The following is a 14,857-nucleotide window of genomic DNA, read 5'->3' as shown; positions in this document are numbered from 1 at the left end:
CTCCCCTGTGGCAGGCATTGAGTACAAGGCAGAATTTCCCCCTTTATTTTCTCTTCCAGATGAGAAAGGAAGATTTTTGGAGCTGCTGAGAGAGGCGTAATAGTTCAAATCAACAGTTTGCTGCTAGTGCCGAAGAAGCCTGCTCTGCACGTTAGCCAGTAAACAAACTGCTCCGAGAAAGAAAGGCCTGTTTATAAAAGCTCCTCTTGACATTCGCCTCCTCAAACATAGCAAAGCATGTGCTAGAAACAGTTGCATGAATGATCGAGTCTGTTTTGAGTCTCCTCTCTTCAACAACCAAGGAAATCCCTATGTACAAACATTTAAACTGTAACATCTGGAGCGCAGTAATTTTATCTTGAAGATCCACATCAAACAAACCTGCAGCTCAGCCCAAGAAGATATACAAATACTTCCCCAAGGAGAGCTCGCTCTTACAGCTTGGGTACCAGGAGACCTGTGATTTAAAAGAAAGATAATTCAGCATCCCTTTATCCACACCTGACAAGAGTGCCTTTGGAGGGCGTTAGCATGAAATGATCACTCTTCACCATGCCCAACATAAAAGAGATTAGTCCCAATTATTCGATGCAGGCTTTGAAATACCCTGCTTCAAATTTACAGCCCCAGCAGCCCTGTGTGCCATTTGCAGCCAGGGCTTCACCCAAGAAATTCTGCTTGGGCTGCACTCTTCTCTGTACATCCGAACGGCTAAAATAAGCACCCAGCCATATATAGAGCACTACGTTGGCACTCGCAGCGGTGGGGAATGACTGGATTCAATTTTCCATGGAAGATGACAATTAAAATTGCTTTCTTTGGTCTATCCCATCCTTTCTGTTGTTTTTCTGTGCTCTCCAAGTGCAGAGTAAATTTAGGACGCCGAGCTCCTTTCCCTTCAAAATCTCACTTCCAGTTTCCATCTTATTAAAGACATGACTAAACTTTAATGTGTGTAACATAAACGGTATCGTAAAGAGGAGGAATTAAAACAGCATGGGAACACTTGTAGTTTCAGGAGGGGCGGAAGGGGGGGGAAATGGCACAGCTTATTTCCTTCTGGGTTGTTGTTGTTTATGCAGCGGATAAACCCTGGCGTTCTCCTCCTACCGAACTGCAATAATTGGGAATTCCACGTTTTGCGGAGTTGTTACATTATATCCACAAATAATCCGTCTTGTCAAGTCCATCTCGTCCGTCGAAGATAAAGTTGGAGCTGAGTCACTGCAGACATCTGGAGAAGGTTCATTACTTGTAATTGCGAGCCCCTCTGTTAATGCACCCCATGAGAAAGGAGCTGACAGGCTGCATATTTCTGCAAACCGTTCCCAGAAAGAACCAATTTCCTGACTTCCATGTGGTGTCAATAATATAGGCATGAGATGGAGCAGTGCTTATGAAATATTAAATCTGCTTACAGGACCCGGCTATAAGCAAATGCAGACCACCTGGGAGATGGAGCGCTGGGTACGCAGCTTGGCGCTCACCTGGTACATGGGGCCAATGGGTTCTGGGTGCTGCGTTTGGGCTTCTGTGCCATGGAGCTCCCTGGCTTTATTGGGGGGTGGTGGAGAAGGAGGCAGCGGGTGGAGGGGTAAAGCACATTTCTTCACGTTTAGGATTCGAACCTTTCAAATCGCTGACATTATTAAATTTACTATCACGAGCGGCCAGAGATCTTATTATTCATCAGCAAAAAAAAAAAAAAAAAAGAAAGAAAGAAATGAAGGCTGATATTTCATGGCTTTGGAGTTAGATCATTTTGCTCCGTGCCAATGAAAACAAAGCATTAGTGTTTTGATGTTTTAATATAATGATTTAATTCTCTCATTGATATGAGAACCCAGAAACTCAACCAACACAAAGACCCCTTCCAAACCCTTCAGTCGGGGCAAAGGCTCTTCAACCCCTCCAGCACCCCGACCTCCCGTTTTGCAGCATATTTCATGCCGGAGACTTTGCAAAGAGGGGGTCCTCAGCATTGCAAGCCTGCAGCTTGGTGTTGCTGACCTGCGTTCAAGTCTGCCTGTGTAGAGAAACATCTGGGCTCTTTCTGCTGGCGAAAGCAGCATCTCCCTGACCTCGGAGCAGATGCAGCCGCTCGAGCAGCAAGGCAGCCTTTTCACCAGTTTGCCCCCAGTTTTCCACTGTTTGCTCATGGTCCCCAGCACACCTGGAGATATGGAGCCATGGCAATGGGGAGAACAGTGTGAGGAGAAGCCGTGTCAAGCAGCATTGTGCCTAAATCCTTGTGTTCAGGGCTGGGGGTGAGGACCTGTCTCCATTTTCCCTAGCTGGATATAAGACTTTTCCCCTAAGAAAAGCAAGAAGGACGGGGGGAACAAGCTTCTCGTAGAGCAGCAGCAAGACGCCAGTAAGCCTACTGGAGACTCTTCCCCTTAAATTCAGAACTGTGCTGCACAGAAAATAGAGCTAAAATATTACATGGGACTTATTGACACAGCTGCCCAGGGAAGTGGTGGGGTCACTGGAGTGGATGGGCTGTGGTTGGGCATGGAGATCTTGGAGGTCTTCTCCAGCCTGAATGATTCTGTGATTTTAATGCTATTAACAGCGCTTCCCAGGAGAAGGAGCCATCTGAAGGTGGGGATGGGGGCTGCAAATGGTGAGGAAGGAGAGACGCACATAGTCCTGCAGGTTAGAAGCTGCCCAGCCCAATCTGGGTGAGGAGAGGGAGGCTGAGGCCATTCTGCCCTGCTGCAGTGACCACTCTGCATCTACCCCAGTGTCACCCATCCCAGCCATGTACACAGGACACGGAGATCTGGGTGCATGGACACCTTTCCATCTATTTATTTCACATGGACAGGTAGGGAAATACTTTTTGTTGATGGCCTCTTTGCTGCAGCCAGCATCTTTCAGCAGGACACAATGTATAGTGTTGCATGATGGCTCAGCTCCCCCCTCCAGCAACAGGAATGCCTCTGGATTTCTCTCCTCCAGGCCACTCTGGGGTTCAGATGCAACCAGACCTGGCAAACAAGGCACCCCGTGCCCCCCTGCCCAGGGTCCAGATGCCAGCAGAGAGCTAGAGGTGTGTACATGGCAACTGGAGAAGTACACTAAGATCCTCTCCCACTCCTGCCCTCGTCGCAGTGATGATGACTTCCAGTGACTGATGGGCACAGGCTGAGAAGATCTGAGCTGGATTTAGCCCCTGCCATGCTGCTCAGACTGAAAGGGTCTGATGTTGCTATCTTGGGCTTTCTGCTGTGTTCACATCCTGCATCTTCCATCCATATGTCCCAGAACCATAGAACCATTAAGGTTGGAAAAGTCCTCTAAGATCGTCAAGTTCATCAAAGCAGCCATGTCTCCAAGCCTCCAGAAGGACATTTAGCAGCATTCATGTCCAGTTGCAGATGCCACGCACTGGTGAAATGTAATGTTTCATGCTTCTCATGCAGCAGACATCTTGCACTACCCAAACAAGAAAAATGGGAAATGGGAATGAAATAAACAAGAGTGGCCCTTTGTGTTCCTGGAAAGAGGAAAATAAAATCAGGTTCTGGTTTAGTGATGGATGACCTGCTGCTTCCAACAGCAAAGACTCACACTGCAGCCTGTTCTAAAGCAAACACAGCCCATCTGCTGGCAGTATGGGGCAGCAAAGAAGTGCAGACAGCAGCAGAGATGTACAGCACCAAGTCTCACTGTCCTCTTATTGCTTGAGCAAAAAGAGCTTGGTAACAGGCTGTTATCTTTAGCAGTAAGCAGCAGCAGAAAGGGGACACCAGGAGCAGTCCCCCATGTCACCTGCCTGGCCTGTCCCTTATCAGTGATCGGTGTCTGCAGCTCTCCAGGTGCTTGGTGAGCTGAGATACTGCTCCCACCTGCAGATCATCTTACCCATGCACCAAAAACCCAGGCAGCACAGCCAGGTGCTGAGGACCTCCAGCACACATCCAGGCTTCTGCATGCAAACGTTGGAGCTGCACATCCCTTAACCACACTGATTTGCCCTAAGAGAGGCCTGTACCCTGTGTGTCCTCCCAGCACTGCAATGGGTCCCAACGTCCCTCCCTCATGGGGAATGAGTCACATCACCCCCAGCCTCCCCTCTGCTTGTTGCTGATGGATTGTAGAGGCTTTTTCAACTTATTTCCTGGAATGTTATAAGTGTTATCTGAATGGGCCTCTTGCAAAAAACACCATAAACCAAAGCAATTTGGGTAACGATGGCCTTTTGGTCCAGTTTATCCCACACCAAACTCCATAAATGGCAACTTTGAAAGTTTCCCAGACCTTCACAGTAGACCTTGGAACTGTCTGTCTGATTTATCGGTTGTTTCACAACACATACATCTCTCCTATATAATCCCAGTGTTTTACTTATAAGACATATTATAACTGGGAATCAATCTTCTTTATTTGAACACTCAGGACAGATTCGCACATCATTTCACCATTAATTAGAACCGACTCAGCCTTGCAGATCCTTCAGCTTTCAAGCCTGGCTCTGGTGTTTCACTTCTTTGCCCCTTGCTCGCATCGCATCAAAGACTTGTGGGCTTCAGGGCTTTCTGCTGTGGCTTGAAGAAGAACACAGGTTGTTCCTTGCTGGTTAGGAGACATGCTACCCGGCTCATTAATTCACAACAGCTCTTGTTTTCTCTGCTTTTTCCATGCTGATCTGATACACTGGTGAAGTCCGGGGTTGTACTGCAAGTGATTAATGCTGCAGTAAAGTCTAATAAACTGAGATTCCAACGAAAAGTGTGAAAAATGTAATCTCTAGTGTTCTGAAAGCTTACATATGACAAAACCCATAAATCACCCCAGAAGTAGTCATTATGGTGAGTTACTAACTAGATTATACAGCTGCATTTGTCATAATTTCCCATTACGTAGAGAATAAACCTATCAGCCTGATTTATGGCAGAGGGCTTCACAATATGGGAACTGGGACCTGTGCTGTTCTGTGGCAAATGAAGAGAAATGTTGTGTCTGTTCAACTGCAGAATGGAAAAGGAGGGAGGGGAGATCTTCCCTCTACTCTCTTTCATTTGGAAACATTGACCCAGGACCAATGAGCCCACTGAGTGGACTTGGGTCTGTGTCCATGGGATGGAAAAAGAGCCACCAGTCTGCCCTACCACCAGCATCAGAAGGTTGTAGAATCCTGGAATCTAAGTTGCTCTCTACAAGTAGTGAAGGGAAAAAACAGGAGGTTTTTGGGGGGGGAACAAAGTTGGCCATGGGGAAAGTGAGTGCTGCAGTCTTATCTGGGCACATGTAAAGTTGGTCATGGGGAAAGTATATATGGTAATCGTATCTGGGCCCGTTATCTCCTTACCCCTTAGATACATCAGAGTGTCATGCTCTGAGCGCAGAGCTAGGCAGAGCTTTCCCAGTTTAGAGAGGAGAGGACAGGGAGGGCTGGTATGGGGCAAAAATGTTCACCCTCAGCCTGCAGAAAAGAATTTGGCTAACTCAAAGAGATGGCCAAATCTTATGGCCAAGGATGGGCTGCGTTCCTCCAGAGGTCCAGTTGTGTTTTCCAGACCTCTACAAAGTAAGCTAACCTGCTTCTACTGTGACCCCCATATGGCCACACCATTCTGGATTGCACGAGAACTCCTGCCAAGATTTGAGACTATTCCCAGACCCTCCGCAGCAGCAAGCAGCACACTGAAGTGGCTGATTTACAACAAGCACAGCTGATGAAGGCAACATCAATAAGGACACTTGGCAAGCCCGACTGCACACAACCAGAGCCTGCCTGTCTGCGGTGGTACAGCCTGTAATTTGCTAGCACTCATCTGCTATATGCAGCGAGGATAAATATTGACAAACTTTCCAAGGGGCTCCGTTTATTCGGCAGCTGCTGGAAGCTCCAGGTGGTGTGATGGCTGGGTGACTGTCTGTCACCACAAGCTGCCACCCACCCCATGGCAGCTCACAGCCAAGGGCAACGGAGAGGGTGCCCACATCCTCCACTTCCAATTAAGTATCACAGGGTCCTGTAATGAGGACGGAGGGCTCCGAGCAGTGTGAGCTCCTCATGGCCTTGAAGTGGGTTCGGTTTTATGGTTTTTTTGTTGTTTTTTTTTTGTTATTTGTGTCACTTCCTGAGGTTCTTGAAGAAAGGAGGGGTCTTTGGAGGGCAGCCCTCATAGTGAGCATGTGTCATTCGTGCTCTCTGCAGGGACAGCGGGTGCCAGCAGTGGGTGCTGTAACCTGAGTGAGGTGTGTATGGCTGTGACACCTGGAAGGTGACCTGCTGGTGGGGATGGCTGAGAACTTCTTTGATCCACCAGGTGGGAGCAGAGGGAAGGCATCCCGCATCCTTCTCAGGAGATTCCTCCCTGCTGAGCCCTCCATGCCCACCTGAGCTCATCTTCAGCACACAGCTCCATCTCAGATTCCCACTCCAATGAAGCACCTGTGGAGCTGAAACCTACCTTGAAAAAACAAGCAAGAAAAAAAAAAGAATAAGAAATCATACAAACAGGAAAATCAGCTTTTCCTCTTTGCAGCCCAGGGAGCTGCGCTTTGGCCGGGCAGCAGAGCCCTCTTCAGCACAACAGTGGGTAGTGAAGAGCTGGCTGAACCAGCTGGACCTCAGTGGGCTTTCATGGTGATGGCAGCACTGGGACACAACTAAACACCCCATCACGGAAGCTCTCACCATAGACCGACAAACATCTGCCAAAAGCAGAGGGTTGAAAGTGCGTTGTATAATCACAGATCACAATTCTAGAAGGAAACGCTGTTTCATGGTAAAATCTTGGGGTGGAGGAAGAAAACAGGACTGGGTGGGAAGAGACCCACATCCTGAAGCTGAAAAACACCAAAAGTGATTTAACAAAACGTGTCACCGTGTGACGAGGTGCTTCTTCTAGCAAGCAGGTGCACCACAGCTTTGGAAACACGGCATCTTGAGAGGTTTGCGTTGCACAATAGATGGCAGCTAAAAAGCATGTTGATGTTTTTTGGCAGTGTTTCAGATGTCATGGTATTTTTTTTCTTTAAAGCTTCCATCAGCAGGAGGGAAAGCCGTGCCAAGGAAAAGGAATCAAATCTGGATGCAGCGAGGCTCGCGTTCAGACGGCGGCTCCCTGCCAGATGCTACGGGGCCAAATCGGAAACAACCACATTGAGTTCATTACGACAACTGCATAATCAAAAGCCTGCACAAAGGCAAAAGGGGGAAAAAAAGAGAGAAATTGATCTGTTTAATACTTTGCTAAATTCTCAACTGGTGAAATAGATTTGAAGAAAAATTCATCACAATCCTCTCTTCCTGTTGAGAAATTCTTTCTTGTTCTCGGAGGCGTCCATGAGATGGCAGGAGCGCACTCTCCTCTGGTGGCCAAAGGGACCACAACGCAGTGATGACTCCGGAGCCACCGGTTCCCAATCGGGAGCTTTGCTCCAGCTGTGGGCGCTGCTGAGAAGGCAACACTTTCTATTTATCCCTACTTGAAAGAGATGGAGGAGCAGCACCAAAGGACACACCTTCACAAAGCAAACTGACTGATGCCAGCTTCCCAGGGAGGTGGGAATGGCTCCATTTGCTCCCCTTGCTTTCAGCCCCTGTTTGGGCAGTGCGACCCTGCTCAGTGCAGACTGCTCAATGTGCTCGATGTACTCAATGTGCTCGTCCTGTGCTGTGCTCGGGCACTGAGGAACAGGGAGCGTGCAAGGAGAGAAGGGCCCGGACACCGGCCAGGAAGAAATCTGGAGGCTGTGATTTAGAAATCCCAGCCCTGGCATTTATGGCTGAGGAAGGCTGTGGAAACAAAGCCTCAGGGATGTCCCAGTTTTCAGCTCTGTTTACGATCCTGAGGCCTCCCCACAACTGGGGCACAGCTGCACGCTTCGGTTCTGAGCACCAGGACAAAGGATGAGCTGACAGTTGTGTGTTGCTTGCCTTGGCCTGGCTGCAGAAGTGACAGTCCTAAAGCACCTGGATGCTCCAACAGCTTCAAGGGAATATGTTGCATGAAAGAGCAACATTTTTGGGTTTAAAAGACCCTTGAGCTGCTCACAGGTCTTAAAAGCAGAAGGTCATCCAGTCGTTCACCTGCTGATGTGCTAAATCCAGTTAATATCACAGGCTGTTGCTGCAGTTTTGCATGGAGTGAGTAGGATCATGTGCACATCTCAGTTCTGCACCAGGTTCTCACCTGCTCCCTCCAGGGTTTAAGTGAATTATTTTATGTATTTGAATAGGAGGAATAAAATCATGGCATAAACCCCATCCGAATGCCCCCTGATGTCAGAGGGAAAGTCCCTAGTAACATTAATGGTCTTCAGATTGGGCTTCAGAAGAGCAGCTGCAAGATATTAACCGGCAGGCTCAGAATTCAGCTTTGCTTTAACTCAGCCTAAACCTTTGTAAATAAGTCACGGTAGGTCAGGGGAAAAGAAGCTCCTATCTGGCTGTGCTCCTCAATCCTACAGAATAAGCTCACACTGTTAAGAAAGAGGAATGCTCACTGAACAAATTCACCCCGAGCAGAGGAGGAGTTCCCATTTCACAAACCCAAGCATTCAGGAAGTGCAGAAATTGCTGCAGTGATTCCTCACCTTTCTGCCATGGCTGACAACAATTTCCTCCTTGTTCTGCTTGGCATTCCCACTACGGCCATTTCCTACTGCTCTCGACTGCCAAGAAATCCCTCTTGCTGTGGCAAGAAGTGTGACAGCTCCTCCTGGCACACTGAAGCAGGATGGAGCAGGGAGGAGGAGCAGGTACACTGGAGATGCCCTGGGCTATAGGGGGCAATGGGTTGTTGTCAGAGGGGCATGGGTTGGTGCCACCTTCCTCTAGCTCCACTTGTCCCAACCATTCAGCCATGAAATGAATTGTAAACTTTATTTCTTTATTTCTTTTTCAGCCTTTCTTTCTTTACTATTTGAAGGTCTTTCTGAAGCAGCAGGTGCTAATCTGTCACTGATTGCTGCTCCTGCAGTATGCAGCATGATCATCACTGCCGAATGGGGGGAATGCAGAGCTGCAGCAGGCCGAAGATGGGCAGTAGAGTATCACAGCATATAGAGAGCTTACATGGGCTGAAACATGGAAATATTAACATATCTTCCATTATGCAAATAATAGGGCTCCTGTATCTCACTGGTATATGCTCAGCAACTGAGAGACACCGGCATCAGGAGTGTCATGCTGTCCCTTGTGGCAAAAGCAGCCACAGGCACTGCACTCCTTGCAGCTTGTTCTGGACCAAACGGCTTTAGAGCAGGACTTCCAGATTGGTACCTTGACCTCTACGTGGACTCTCTCTGTGATCTTGGCCACTGGTTCCAGGTGGGCTCTAACATCCCTTCCAGCACAAGCCTTTCTACCAGTCTAAGATTCTATGACCTTAAAAGCCATCCATGTAAATATCTTTTTTTGTTTTTCTAGTCAGAGCAATCACTTCTGCCCCTAAACCTCTGTTTATGGCATTATCCCCTGCCATGGGCTGGATGCCCCCCAGCTGAGGATGCCAGCAGCCCATCCACAGCCTCGGGCACCTCCAGGGATGGGGCACCACAGCTCTGGGCAGTGCTGGAGCCTCATCACCCTCTGCATTTAGTATTTCTGACCTCACAGCACAGCGTACAACCAGATGCGCTGCTGTTTTCCTATCAGCAGGGATTACGTTGCTTAAACCGTTTATTCGATACTGACTGATCGAGGAGGGCTCAGAGGAGCTGAGAGATGAAATGGGAACAGGAAATTCTGAGCACACACACAAGAAGCATTCAAAGTGAAGCGGTGCAGGTGCACATTCCCGAATGCAGGGAGTTTTCCATGGGAGCTGCTGCGCCTGTCAGCCACTTCTCAGGCTCTGGCTGCCATCTCGTGGCCTTGTGAGACATCATCCCCATCCCTCTGATCACTGCAGCCCCAGCAGGACTTTCTCAAGACTGGTAATGGCAAATAATTCCAAGAAGTGTTTCCCCTAGGAAGGCCCTACTTGGAAGCCCCATACCCTCACATTGCAGTGGTTCTGACCTTTTCACCATACATACAGAGCATGCTTTATTTTCCACCAAGTGACATTTGGAAAAGGTAGAATCCAAGTAGGGGAGGATTAACATCACTTGTCCATCTGCTTGTCAGCCTTGAGGGCTGCAGTTCAGCAGTGCTCAGCAATATGCTCAAGGCTGAACCTGCTGCTGCTTTTCCCATGTGATGGTAGTGGGACACGGCATGGCACAAAACAGGTTGGCACAGCATGGCCCAGCATGGCACAACACAGCTTGGCAAAGCATGGCACGGCACAGTGTAGCATGGCATGGCCCAGCATGGTGTCATGGGTTAACCATGCAAAACCATGACACATGGCAAGACACAGGTTGGCAAAGCATGGCATGGCATGGCATGGAAAGGCCTGGTATGGAGTGGTACAACTCATCATGGCCCAGCAAGGCACAGCATGGAACACTTTGCCTGCATTGGTCCCTCCTCCTGAGCTCTCCCTCCAGCCCCAGCCCAGCAGCAGATCTCAGAGCCATCTGCAGCCTCAGTAAAACCACTGAAGCTCTGAGCAAACCCAAAGATCCACCTGCATGGAACAGCTTGCATGATGTAGAGTCCCAGGGAGATGTGGCATTGAGGGACGTGGGTGGTGGGCATGGTTGGGTGGGTTGGGCTTGGAGATCTCAGAGATCTTTTCCAACCTGAATGACTCTATGATTCTATGATTCTCTGACATGATCTGGAACAGCTTCCTGAGAGACAGCTATTGGTGGCATCACAGGTAAAGCAAGATCATGTCTCATCTACCTTCAGTCTGTTGGTTGTACACCTGTAGCAGCGCTGTGACAGAGCGCTGGCAAAGCTTGTGTCCAGTGCCAGGTACCTGAGCAGTCCTAGAGGCACCAAGTTGTTCCACATCATCCCTTCTCTAGTGCAGATTTAGATGGTAAAAATATTCACTGCCTTGGGGCTGGCACCAGATTTCAGTTCCAGACATGCATCATCTTGAAGTCAGCCTGAGCCCACAAAAAAAAAACAACACTCCCATAAAGGAAACTTTTGGGTATCTCCAAGGATCACATCCCTGTAGGACCATTGGACCAGGCGTTACTGTAAGATGTTCATGGCTGTGTTGTGCACTGTCCTAATACCAAAAGAGCCTCATGGGGCTGGAGAAGGTGAGAACATGGGAAAACTGAAGTAACACAGAACCTGTTGTGTGGATGCATGTTCCATCTCACACCAGCCAACCAGCTCTTTCTCCACTCAACCTGCCGCCAGACCGGGCAAAATCACATTTCATGTTCTCTGTTCCACTTGGAGATTAAAGTCACTGGTAAGAAAGGAGGAGGGAAATCTGCTTTCTTTCATTCCTCTTCTGGATTTGAGGTGAAGGTTTAATTAAGTTCAGTGCTCTCATGGGACACAGAGTCAATGTCAAGCCTAGGCACAGGCTGTACACATTAGTGAGCACCCTCACACATTTCCCAGCAGAGTTGTGCAATGGATCTGATGTTTCATAGCAATAATGGTGGGGAAGCTCTGCCTTTCTCATGGTAAAATAGACTTTGCTAGCATGGTAGCCAAGATTTAAAATCACATGATCTGGGCTGTATGAATCAAATTCCAGCCCATCCATAACCTCTTGGGCTGTGGTTTCCCCACCATGGTTTACAAGCCTTCCTACACCACAACTTGCTCCATGTTCATGCTGGCAAACAGCAAGGCTAAGGCCACAGCCAGTTTACTACACCAGGCTGTGATAAGCAAACCCTATCCTTTCCAAAGGGCTTTTGCAGCAAGCTTGGTCTTGCTGGGTGCCACGCGCTCGCGGTTCCCATGAATTACAGAGAAAGCTCTTGGCAGTGTGCAGGAGTTGGCTCATCCCATATGAAGGAATGTCTCAGCATCTGTGGCACTTGGACTAGCAGGCTTCCTGCTGCCAAGCAGAGCCAGAGCCGGTTCCTCACATCTTCTACTAGAGCAGCCTCAATCTGATTAATGTTGCCTAATAAGAAAATTTCAGTTTGCAGTCATTGACCTTCAAGAAATCACATGTGATACAATCTCTTGCAGCGAAAGTCAGGTAACTGCTGTGTGCAGAACAAGGATCCAGGTGCAGTTTCGATTCCTCAGACTGCACACATGGCCTCCCCAGGGCAGAGCAGAGCAGAGGAGTATCTCCCTTGCCCTGCTGGCCATGTTCTTTGCAACACACCCCAGGACACCATTGGCTTATGGGCCACCAGGACACACTGCTGGCTCATGGTCACCCTGTTGGCCACCAGGTCCCCCATGTCCTTCTCTGCAGAGCTCCTCTCCAGCAGCTCAGCTCCCAACCTGTACTGGTGTATGAGGTTACTCCTACCCAGGTGTGTAGTCCCACCCTACACTTGCTCTCATTGAACCTCATTATGTCCTTTCTGCACAACTCTTCAGCCTGTCCAGGCTAATAAGTGCTGGTTTGTTGCAATTAGACTTATCACTTATTGATAATTATCAATTACTACTAACATTTCTATGCGGATTTCTAAATCACTCCCTGCATTATCTCCTGGTGGAGTTCCACAGAAGCCACCTGACATGAAAAGTCAACATTAATCCATCAGTGACAAAGGTCTGGGTTGCCATGGGCAGTTCCCCTCACTGGTGGGTAAATCTGGAAATGAAAGGATGGAAATGGGGAGGGGGAAAAAAAACACAATAACAAAAAGAAACAGAGCGAAATTCCAGGATAAGCTTGAAAAGATCCCCTTCAGTGATGCTTGTGGAGCCGCAGGGGGTAGGGAGTTTAAGTATCTGATCCACTCAGCATTGGGTGCTCACTTTGCTGTTAGCTCAGATTTCTGGCTTTCCCCAGGCACTACAAGCAATAGGCTCTTGCTTTGTTCTACAAGTAGATACAAAAATGCAAGGTAGAGAGAAAAGATGAATAAAAATAGAATCACTGCTTGACTTTGACTCTCATTTGCAATTTGGCTGCTGGGGAAAAAGATACTTTCCCCATCCTAGCAGCAGCCCTCAAACCTGACGCGTTTTTGCTGCTTTGGGTTCTTTCCTTGGATGTCAGACGTAGAACAGATGCAAAGCATGGATTCTTGGCTGGCTCCATTTAGAGAAGGAAAGAAGGAAAGAATATGCAATTACTGGAGAAGAAACAAAGACCTCACAAAAACTGTAGCAACAGTGGAAGATGCATCTCCATCTGAGTACAGATGTCCACATCATGAAACCTGTCCTACTTGTGATACTATGGAATGCTGACACCAGGTTTGGATGTATGCCTCCATCACCAGCATCTCCCTTATGAAGTACAAATCCCATGTAATATCCGGGTGATAAAGTCCCATAGGAAAACCTATCCCTCCAATCAGGGTGTGGGATCAGATGCAGTGAGAGTGTCACAACTCATCCCTCACCCACCCACCACTCGCACCACATCCATTTTCAAGGGCAAGCACCTGTTTTCCAGTGCAAGTGCCTGTGTGGGGAACAGGGCAGGGATCAGAACAGGCATTTGCACTGGAAAACACTGCTTTGCAGATCCTCCCATTGCAGCTTGCTTTACAAACACATTCTGGCTGTAAGCTTCTAACCAGACACAAAGTTCACCTGGGGTGAGAGGGCTGCAGGGCCCTGTGACTATTTAAGCCAATAAGCCTTTGCCCAGGCTTCTGGAAAGTTGTAGGAAGGGAAAATATTCAGAAAGGATTTGATTACTGCACTTATGCCAACTCGGGGACAGGTCCATTGGTCAGAAGTGGGAGGGATCTTTTCCCTCGCCATGTGGATGGAGACACTGTGAGGCTGTTTTGAGACCTTTCAAGTAACCTGAGTCACAAAAACTTCCACTGCAGCCGGTTTTGCTACTACAGATTTCCCACATTGGATGCTTGTTCCTTCCTAAGAATCCTGTGATTCTGATTCTGGTCCCTTTAAGCCATAGCAGTGCAGGCTGTCTCATTTCAGCCCATAAGGTAGCAGTGATCTGAGAGAGCGGAACTGGGAAGAGCTCAGTCTCCGAGGCCCCTCTTTGATATTTCTTGCCAGGTTCTCCATTCCTGGCTGCACCAGGACTTCCACTATAAGCAGAAGGGAGCTCTCCTGCCAGACGTGGTGTGAAAGAGCAGACGAGACCTCTTAACAGTATGTAAGAGAAGTGAAAGTATCTGACAGCAGAGACAGAACGAAGTAGCTGCAATATTCAGCAAAAAGCAAAACTGGAGTGTCCAAAGGCTTCTGTATTTAGGGGCTGCTGGTGAAATGCTTCCATGAAGTGAACACAATGTGGTGTATTTATAGCAGGAATCCAAACCCGGCCCTAGCTGTCACCTGACCAACAACAGCTCCAGCCAGCTCTGGCTGCACGCTGCCATAGCAGCTTTCCACAACCCTCCTGCACATTTCCAGCCAGGCACAGCAAGGATCCCACCTTACCCACAGAAATGCAAGTCACGAGGACATTCCCTCTGGGCCAGTATGACAAAGATGATCCGAGGTCGCTCACCTGCTATTTGGTGTCAGCTTACCAAGATACAGCGTCTGCATCTCCCTGCAGCTTTAAAGGTCTTCTGAATCACACTCTGCTCCAGAGACATTTAAGACAGTATCTGACTTTACATGAGTGTTTCCATTACTGCTCTCCTGCCTGAAGCCATGTCCTTCAGTACCTCCATCAAGGATGCAATGACAAGCACTGCTCTATGATTTTCTAGAACAGTGACCTCCAACTCTTTATTTCCCCATCTACAGAAAGGAACAAGATCTCCATTTTGCAGGGCAATGGTTTTCACCGGAGGTCTTTGTGCTTTATCTCTTGGCGTAGCCATTGGCACAACATGAATCCAGAGCCCTTGTTTGCATTTTGATCTGGTCAAGTCCACAGTCAACACTTACCAGTAGGTG

The 14,857-nt window shown here is 48.4% G+C and overlaps 1 long non-coding RNA gene across 1 annotated transcript; it reads right to left on the bottom strand.

Annotated features, from left to right (window-relative positions):
- Positions 1–5,817: 5,817 nt before the first annotated feature.
- On the bottom strand, positions 5,818–14,643 carry LOC107315534 (uncharacterized). The gene is made up of 2 exons (XR_001555950.3): positions 14,460–14,643; positions 5,818–6,421 (listed from the first exon to the last, which is right to left on the bottom strand). It is a non-coding gene; the product is annotated as an uncharacterized LOC107315534 (long non-coding RNA).
- Between the last annotated feature and the right edge of the window lie 214 nt (positions 14,644–14,857).

This window comes from Coturnix japonica, chromosome 5 (assembly GCF_054131305.1).
Source record: "Coturnix japonica strain WE chromosome 5, WE-NBRP24, whole genome shotgun sequence".
Taxonomy (NCBI): Eukaryota; Metazoa; Chordata; class Aves; order Galliformes; family Phasianidae; genus Coturnix; species Coturnix japonica.
This window is presented reverse-complemented; position numbering and strand designations above follow the sequence as displayed.